This window comes from Schistocerca piceifrons, chromosome 1 (genome assembly GCF_021461385.2).
Source record: "Schistocerca piceifrons isolate TAMUIC-IGC-003096 chromosome 1, iqSchPice1.1, whole genome shotgun sequence".
NCBI lineage: Eukaryota > Metazoa > Arthropoda > Insecta > Orthoptera > Acrididae > Schistocerca > Schistocerca piceifrons.
In genome coordinates, this window is record NC_060138.1 from 313,711,217 (window position 1) to 313,721,368 (window position 10,152).

A 10,152-nucleotide genomic window follows, 5' to 3' on the forward strand; every position below is an offset into this window, starting at 1 on the left:
GTCTAAATAATTTCATACACTGATGTGACAAAAGTCATGGGATACCTCCTAATATCGTGTTGGATATCCATTTGCTCGACGTAGTGCAGCATCTCGATGTTGTATGGACTCAACAAGACGTTGGAAGTCTGTTGCAGAAGTATTGAGCCATGCTGCCTCTATGGCAGTTCGTAACTATGAAAATGTTGCCGGTGCAGGGTTTGGTTCACTAACTGACCTCCCGATTCATGTGGGGCTATCGGGATATCCAAATCATTCGCTGGAACCGCGAACATTTGTGTCACGGCGGCATGGTGTACTGCCGTCCATAAAATTTCCATCGTTGTTTGCGAACATGAGGATCATGATAGTCGGCAGACGGTCTCCATGTAGCAGAACGTAACCTTTTCCAGTCAATGATCTGTTCAATTGGACAAGGGGCCATGGTCCATCCCATAAAAAGGCCCACACCATTACGGAGCCACCGCCTGCTCGCACAGTGCCATGTTGACAACTTGTATCTACGGCTACGTGGCCTCTGTCTCACACTCGAACCCTACCATTAGCTCTTACCAGCTGAAATTGGGTCTTATCTGACCAGGCTACAGTTATCCAATAGTATAGGGTCTGGAGCATAGCAGAGGCGCAGCACGTGGTGTCGTGCTGTTCGTGAAAGTATTTGCGTTGGTCTTATATTGACATAGCCAATTACCACAAAATTTCGCACCCTGTTCTAACGTATCGTGATTTCTGCGGTTATTTCACCCAATATTGCTTGTCTGTTGGCAATGACAACTCTACGCATACGCCGCTGGACTCACTGTGTTGTTCGGGGTGAAAAGTGATGTCCGAGATTTGGTGTTCTCGGCACACTCTTGAACGATGTGGATCTCGGAATATCGAACTCTCAAACTATTTCCGAAATGGAGTGTCCCATGCACTTAGCTCCTGCTACCATTCCGGGTTCAAAGTCTGCTAACTCCCGTCTTGCGGCCATAAGCATTTTCACATGAATTACTTGTGTATAAATGACGGCTCCGCCAATGGTCTGCCTTTTGTACCTTGCCTACGCGTTACTACCGACATCCGTATATGGGAGTATTGATATTCCATGATTTTTGTCACCTCCCTGTAATTCATTTGAGTTTTTTGCAGACTATACTAGAAAGTAAACAACGACAAAATATGCAAACATGGTAAAATGGCTGTTCACAGTGTCTCCCAAATCGTTTGTATAAACGGTGTGCCGAAAAGTAATGTCCCCCAAATTGCGAGAAAACCCTTAAGGCTTTTAAATAGAGCTCTCGTAAAGATAAGTGTTTAATTGTGTAATAACAGTTAATTCAGGCAATATTATGTCGTAAATAAGTAAATTAATACCAATTGTAAGCTATCAATTTAAGGCTTCGCATATATTTGCGTATTTTTCGGAAAAACAAAACATTTCATGGACTCGAATTTAGGACTGGTTTTTGTTTACGTTTTCGTGCACTGTAAATTACGTGACTATTTCAATTAAGTAAAGTTTGTGTTGTTAGTGTATTCTTACGCAATGTCCATTTGATTCTCTAGTAAGTAGACAAAGTGAAAAGTACGGAAATAAGAGAAAAGTTCATATAGTGAAGGCACATGCTTTGTTTGCTTTTGTTTGATAATGTAAGCAATACAAATTTATTCGTTTCTATTTTTCAGGAAGTTTTGAATTAGTATCCGAACATTAGGCCTAAACATTGTAACAAATTTTATATGTTTATATTTTAGTTCTTGTTTAATTAAGACTATAGCTAAAATTTGTCTGCCATTAGTGAGAATTGTACTACTTAGTTTAGGATTGTTATGAGGGCTGTTGCAGTTTCTTTCATGGGGGAGGTTGTAGCGGCGTGGGAATTGGGGAAATTATCACGGCTCATTTGTTGTGTAGAATAGGCTGTAGACATAGGAAGACAGTGGAACAGGAGGAGAAGATTGCTACCCTTCACGTGGAACTAGATAAGGCGAAACAAGATGTGGAAAAATTAAGAGGGAAGAAGGGAAAAAAGAGGTAGAAAGTGACAACATGTTATAGAAGAAATAAGAATAGGACTTTCTCAGACAGTTTTGTTGTTAGTGTGGATAACAGGTTTAATCTGTCGTCACTGTTGGAAACATAAGACACAAGAAGTAGGAGTAGACAGGACACAAAGACCTTTCAAAAAGTTTTTGAGTAGTAAGAAGCCAGCAAAAGTTACGAAGAAGAAGCAAATTTTGTTGTTAGGTAGTTCACGTGGTAGGGGTGTTGGTTGCAGGATGATCTAGGTTCAGGTTACCTTGTCACAAGTTTCTTTAAACCTAGTGCAATTATGTGTCAGGTGATAGAGATGTAGGTTCACTTTCCAAATACTTCACAAAGAAAGACGTCGTGATCATAGCAGGAGGGGCGGTCAACGATATAGACAGTGACTCTAGTTCCTAGAATGAGATTTTCACTCTACAGCGGAGTGTGCGCTGATATGAAACTTCCTGGCAGGTTAAAACTGTGTGCCGGACCGAGACTCGAACTCGGGACCTTTGCCTTTCGCGGGCAAGTGCTCTACCAACTGAGCTACCCAAGCAAGACTCACGCCCCGTTCTCACAGCCTTACGTCTGCCAGTACCTCGTCTCCTACCTTCCAAACTTTACAGAAGCTCTCATGCGAACCATGCAGAAGTAGCACTCCTGAAAGAAAGGATATTGGGGAGACATGGCTTGCCCGCGAAAGGCAAAGGTCCCGAGTTCGAGTCTCGGTCGGGCACACAGTTTTAATCTGTCGGGAAGTTTCATATCAGCGCACACTCCGCTGTAGAGTGAAAATCTCATTCTGGAAACATCCCCCAGGCTGTGGCTAAGCCATGTCTCCGCAATATCCTTTCTTTCAGGAGTGCTGGTTCTGCATGGTTCGCAGGAGAGCTTCTGTAAAGTTTGGAAGGTAGGAGACGAGGTACTGGCAGAAGTAAAGCCGTGAGGACGGGGCGTGAGTCGTGCTTCGGTAGCTCAGTTCGTAGAGCACTTGCCCGCGAAAGGCAAAGGTCTCGAGTTCGAGTCTCGGTCCGGCACACAGTTTTAATCTGCCAGGAAGTTTCAGTGACTCTAGTTATTCAGTCGAGGGTGACCTACTGGTGTTGGGCTTGTATCTGTTTAGATGGACCATGACCAGCCTCATTTAAACTCTTGAGTTAGGAGAGTTAATTTAGCGGTGGAATGGCTGCCTGTATCAGGTACGGGGTCTCATATTGGAGTGGTTCCTGTGGACTCTGTTAGTAGGTGGGACTGTGCTACGCACGGTTCTTACTTCAACAGGAAAAGGGAAGGGGAAAACTGTCTGAGCTAATAGCAAACAATTTAAGAGGGGCACTATCACAAACGGTAAAGTACCAGTGGTTACAAATTACAGAATAACAGTTTTTTAGGACAGCGAGGTCAGAAAAAAAGCTGTTTAGAGACAGGCTGGAAATTAAATTTGCAGTGATAAAACAGGCAACCAGAAAGCAAATTTTAACGACTAAATTCCTGCGAACAGCTCCTGATTTATTGTGGAGATGTTCAAAACTTGACAGAAAAATTGGGTTCATCGAGTTGTAAGTCAGACAGTCCACAAAATCAGTTATCCTTGTTGCGTCAGAATATCCAAAGACTAAGGGTTAAGTTTAATGAGTTGCTTATTTGTGTTGAAGAATTAGGGCTGAGTAAACCGGCTGATATAATCTGCGTGTCTAAACATCATGTGACCATTTTTATAGTCTAGAAATAACCATGGATTACACAAAGACTAGAGGTATCATGTGGGATAAAAAGAAGACTGTTTCTAATATCTGGGCGTAGCTTTTATGCTAGCACCGTAATTCATTACGAAGAATTCTGTAAAATATTGAAGCAAGTAATCCAGATATTTAAGCAGCTTTATTATGAGAAAAAGATAATTAGATCATGCATCAAAATAAACACTATATGGAATATAGTGAAGACAGAGAGAGATGGGGCCACAAACAAAAAGGAACAGATAGCTCTAAAATAAATGCGACACAACTAACAAGTGCATTTAACGTTGCAAACCTCTTAAACAAGTACTTTGTTTCTGTTACTGACAGCTTGGGGTTATCAGGTTTGGTAAATAGTGCAGTGGAGTATCTGAGAGCAGTCTTTACAAATAACTTTAGTAGTGTGGAAATAACACTCGCGTCTCTCAAAGAAGTAGTATCGATAATCAAATCCTTAAAATCTAATTATTATAGTGGTTATGATAAAATATCAACGAAGTTAAGCGAAGAGTGGTTATAAGAGTTGAGTTCTGTCTTAAGTTATTTGTGTAATCAGTCACTCAGCAGCGGAACATCTGCAGACAGGCTGAAATATGCTGAAGTTAAGCCGCTTTACAAGAAGGACGATAAAGAGACACCATCAAATTATCGACCAATTTCACTTTCGAAGATTTTTTCCAAAATATTTGAAAAGTTTATATTCAGACATCTCCTTAGGCATCTGATTGCAAATAATATATTGTCCAAGTAACATTATGGAATCCGTAAGGTTTCCGATACAAAGAAAGTTATTTACAGGTACAGTGAGAATGTACTTCATTCATTAGTTAACAGATTTCAGGCCACTGGAATTTTCTGCAGCCTGTCTAAAGCCTCTGACAGTGTGAATCATAGCATTCTCTCACGTAAATTAGAATATTATGGTGTCAACGTCATTGCTGCGAAATGCTTAGAGTTTTACCTAAGTAACAGGAAACGAAGTGTCTTGTTGCAAAAAACCTGTGTAGTAAGCAGTTAGTCTTCATCGGGTTGGGAATAAATTACATGTGGTGTTCCTCAAGGTTCATCTTGGGTCTGTTGCTTTTTCTTGTGTGCATTAATGACTTTTCGTGTATTCCATTGCGATATGCTAAGTTTGTTTTGTTTTCAGGTGATACAAGCATTTCAACAAGCAGCAAGCCAAGTACAGACTTAGAAATGGCTGCTAATCAAATTTTCATTGACATTAATAGATGGTTTAAAGCTTATTCACTCTCATTAAACTTTGGAAAGACCCACTACATGCAGTTCAGAACCTGTAAAAGATTTCCTTCCGGCATTTGAATAACGTTTGAAGACAAGCAGATGGAAGAGGTTGACAGTGTTAAATTTCAGGGATTACAACTCAATAATAAATTCGACTGGGAAGAGCATACCACAGAAGTGCTGAAGCACCTAAGCAGGTCTATATGCGCAGCGAAAATGATGTCAGCTGTAGGAGATATAAATACAAAAAACTTACAAACTTTGCTTACTTACATTTTATTATGTCGTACGGTACCATGTTCTGGGACAACTCGTCAAACCGAGAAAAAGCTTTTAGCGTGCAAAAGCGTGTAATAGGCCTCATTCATGGTATAAATTCAAGAACATCATGTAGAAACCTGTTCAAGGATCTTTCTGTTCTAACCACTGCTTCTCAGTTTGATTGTTCTTTAATGAAATTTGTTGCGAGTAATATACCTATATTCGCAACCAATAGCACAATACATAGTATCAATAATAGTAATAACAACAATGTGCATTAAGACCTAAAATAGCTGACCTTGGTCCAAAAAGGGGTACAATAATCAGGAAAGACATTTTTCCACCAACCAATAAAAACTTGGGTTCAGACAAAGCACAGTTTAAACAGAGTTTGAAAGGCTTTTTGATAGGCAACTCCTTCTACTCTATAGATGAATATCTTTACAGGGACTGTAAGAACAGATTAAGTTAAATGTGTGTTAGATTTTAGTTTTGACAGCACTTGGTCACAACAGTCAAGATTAGGTATTTTGTGAGTGATAAATTTATTAAAAGTGCGTAACTATGTTTCAGTCTAGCAGTGTATTAATTCTGTAACCATTAGCAATTCTAGTTTACTGAAAAGTGTTCACCTATTTTCACATCCTCCTGACACATGATCACGGTAGTGAGTACTATATTCAAATGTTTTATGTTTTTTATATTATACATTATGACTAGTTCCACACCCAGGGGAATCATCTCATTTCTGGGTGTATGGAACGAAAAATGGATTTAATCTAACCTGTTAGTAACATTCTACATCTTTAGTCTTCATGTTTACGTACTTATTTCTCAACATAGTCAACCTGGCGTCGAACGCATTTTTCTCAAAGAGAGAACAGTCTGTTGGCGGAGCAACAACCTTATCTCTGCTTGCACCGCTTCACAGCTATAAAGGTGTTCTTTAAGTTTAGGAAACATATGAAAATCGAATGGGGCCGTCAGAACTATATGGAGGATATAGTTGGAGAGAACCCAAGGCGTCGTATAGATTTATATTTCTCAGGACTCGAGTGTGTTCTGGTGTTGTCATGTTGAAGGAGAGGGTACTGCATGTGTGGACGAACTCTCCGAATTCGAAACTCGATTACTACACGCTGTTTCTCACTTACCGACGCAGTTCAGTTACACACCGTCATCTTACATGCTACAATTCAGAGCGCTCTAATCCAGTAGGCTACGGATATGTAGACATGGAGTCCAAAGATGTCGATGTTAATAACGTTTTGCCAACGGCCTTGCCGCAGTGGTAACACCGGTTCCCGTCAGATCACCGAAGTTAGGCGCTGTCGGGCTGGGCTAGGACTTGGATGGGTGACCATCCGGTCTGCCGAGCGCTGTATTCAAGCGGGGTGCACTCAGCCCTTGTGAGGAAAACTGAGGAGCTACTTGACTGAGACGTAGCGGCTCCGGTGTCGGAAACTGAAATACGGCCTGGAGAGCGGAGTGCTGACCACATGCCCCTCCATATCTGCATCAAGTGACGCCTACGGGCTGAGGATGACACGGCGGCAGATCGGTGCCATTGGGCCTCCATGGCCTGTTCGGGAGGAGTTTAGTTGAGTTTAGCTTCATAACGTTTGTTTTATTTAAAATTCTTTAAGAACTTTCAAATAAGTCCGCAGCTCGTGGTCTACTGGCTAGCGTTGCTGCCTCTGGATCACGGGGCCCAGGTTTCGATTCCCGGCCGGGCTGGGGATTTTCTCTGTCGGGCTACTGGGTGTTTGTGTTGTCCTCGTCATTTCGTCATCATTGTCATCATCATTCGTGACAGTGGTTCGATGAGACACGGGAAAAAAATTGGACTGTGTAGAAGCTGGGACTTTTCACGGGCGCTGACGACCGCGCAACTGAGCGCCCCACAAAGAGCAAACATCACCACCATTATCAACTTTCAAATAAAGAACGCGAAAATATTACTTTCCAGCACACCCTTGTGGAGCAAAAAGGGCAGAGGGTCTACAACGCTTCCTTGGTGAACCACAGATACAATACTTGCTTCCCTAGATGATTTGAGATCCCCTCTCGATTCCACTCGTTATTTCGCGTGGGAGCAGAACCAGTTTTGCTTCACGAGAACCATAATTTCTGAAACCGAGCTGTTTATGCGCCAATAGATAGTTTACTTCGAAGTGTTTTGTAATATTGAAACACAGTATACGTCTAAAAAAATTTACAACAAATCGACGTCATTAATATGAGTTTATAATTCAGCTGATTACTTCCAATTCCTATCTGCTGGACTGGTAGACATGAGCAACTGCCCAGTCCCTAGGTACGGATTTTTCATCGAATGACCAGTTGTAGTTGACTGGCGAAAATTGAGCTATTTAACAAGTGTAATCTAAAACAAACGTAGTTTGTGCACAATTTGGACTGAGAGATTTCCCTGTATTAAAGGGCTTCAGTTGCTTTCCTAAAGAGGGAGTCTTTATTTCCCAAGTACTCAAGCTCGCATCGGTTCTCGATTCCAATTATGGAATATTTATTACATCTTCTTTGTTGAAAGAATTTCTAAAACCGCCTTTACTAAATACTCTGTAATGGCGCCGCCTTCAGTAACATAAACATTACTATGAGGCAGTAATGGTATTGTACACTGGTGTGTAAGACTTAAGAGCAAAAGTATCATTCACATGACGTGCCATGGCCAAATACCGTAGCTCGATAAAATTTGGACCACACATAGCAAGAGTGGCTATAGTACAGTACAGTACAATAAAATATAGAAGGCAAGTGAAAGGATTAAGCAATGAGAAGAACAGAGATGCCAATTGTATTCAAAGAAAATAATTACACTGAGGACGCTGCGATTTATGATGGTCCACTGTACGTTACAGAAGGCGGGAAATCGTTCTTCGTTCGTTGTGTGATCACCATGGACAGTGCATGCTCTGCAACATCCTTCCATGATGGCTGCATGATAGAAAAGGAGTTCTTGTAGCAGGGCATTCCATTCCCCCAACAGTTGACGACTGCTGGATGATCGCTGGTGCACGTGCGCGTCCGGCAATACGTCTCCCCAAAGCATCGCACATACGCTCGATAAGATTTAAGGCCATTCGCCAAACATCCTCCCATTCCAAGAGCTCCTACACCTGTGCTATTCAGTGCGGTTGCACGTTGTCATCTGTAGGAGCGAAGTCGGGCTCGAATGTACCCCTGAAAAGGCGAACTTGGAGGAGGAACACAGTGTTAAGAATTACGTGTTTGGTGACTGCATCGTGTTTGGAGATTTGGAAGTCATGCAACATTATGCGTCCCCACACTGTATCACCTGGACCACGAACACGATCAAGTTCGACAGTGTTGTTGGGTGCAATACGTGTTCCGACCTCTCATCATTCGATGTTACGTCGAGCATTGTAGAACATGATCGTTTTTATGCTCGAGGTGTTAAACTGTGTGCAGGCATAACGTTGCGCGGGCCCACTGACAAAGTTTTTGAAGTCGGTACACTCACCAGAGCGCAATGTCGCCTCCTGTAACCACCGATGGCCCCATGGCAGTCAGAGCTGTAAATGCCATCGAGAAAGTGTGGAGTGCTTTGAGGAGACATATTGCAGAGTGTCCAAATGCACCAATGAGTTCCAACAGTTGTCAACCGCACTGTTGGTGGATTGGATCGTCCCGCCACAAGAACTCCTTACCAAACTTGTTGCCAGCATGAGAGCCATTTGTAGAGCATCAACTGTCATCTGTGGTGATCACACATCACATTAAGAACTATGTCTCGCCTATTTTGCGATGTTCAGCGGAGAAGTCCGAGTAATTGTTATTTTAAATAAAAGTGTCATTTCTATCGGTTCTCTTCTGTACTATGCTGTAGCTGTTCTTTCTGTGTATGACCCAAGTTTCAACGCTCTATCTTAGTTGGCAGTGACACTTCATGCGAAAGTTAATTTCGTTCTTTGGTTTTGCACACCAGTGTGTATGTCTTGCCGATGATATACTTTACTGTGATCAGAACATCTTTGGAATATGGGCCAGTTTAGAGACAGAGTTTCGCCATGGGAACTATTAAAAGCATCTCGAACTAATGTCTGCATTAATTTTCGAGTATCTGTAGCCGTTGCCAAACTTCGAGGTTTTGCGGACTTTTTTTGCTGCTTCTGCAGCAGTGTCCCTACCTTATTTGTATACCATATAGTATCTGCTCCGCCTCTTATTTATTTCCTTGGCATAAACTCCTTCCAACATAATTTTTCTGAATTTGGGCCACATTTGGTCGATACTTATATAGCTAGTATGAAATGATTGGAGGCTATCTCTTAGGAAGTCGTCAAGCGAATTTTGATCTGCTTTTTTAAATAATATGTTTTCCATTGATTCTTGGTGGATTAGTATGTTCCGGTAGTCAGCCTCGCTACAACGACCTTGTAATTACTAACCCTGTCTCCACCATGCTCTGTATTTCTTGCGGATTGTTCGTCGGTGGGACGCTGTAGCGTTGCTCTTGGGGGGAGGGGGGGGGGCAAAAAGAAAAAGAATTGTTATTATATATATATATATTTTTTTTAAATGTCGAAAATGTTAATATTGTGGTGGGCCACTTGGCAACAGAATCAGGGATTGATTACACTATTATAATAACATACGTTGAGCATTAAATACCTGAATAAGAGAAACATTATCATTTCTGTGTATTTATATATTCGTGATGCAGTCATACCCGGAACAACACTAAGGGACCAGAAGACTTATGACTTTAAAATAAATGCAACACTACACAATTAAAAAAAAAGTTGGTTCAGAAATAATAGGAAAACGATAATGTTCCTTCTGTCTCATGCTGCGTTCGGCCCATCAGCGTGATCGTAATTTCTGGTGATGAACTAACACAAAATAATT

The 10,152-nt window shown here is 41.6% G+C and overlaps 1 pseudogene; it reads left to right on the forward strand.

Annotated features, from left to right (window-relative positions):
- Positions 1–6,529: 6,529 nt before the first annotated feature.
- Positions 6,530–6,647, forward strand: LOC124728941 (annotated as a pseudogene).
- Positions 6,648–10,152: the final 3,505 nt, after the last annotated feature.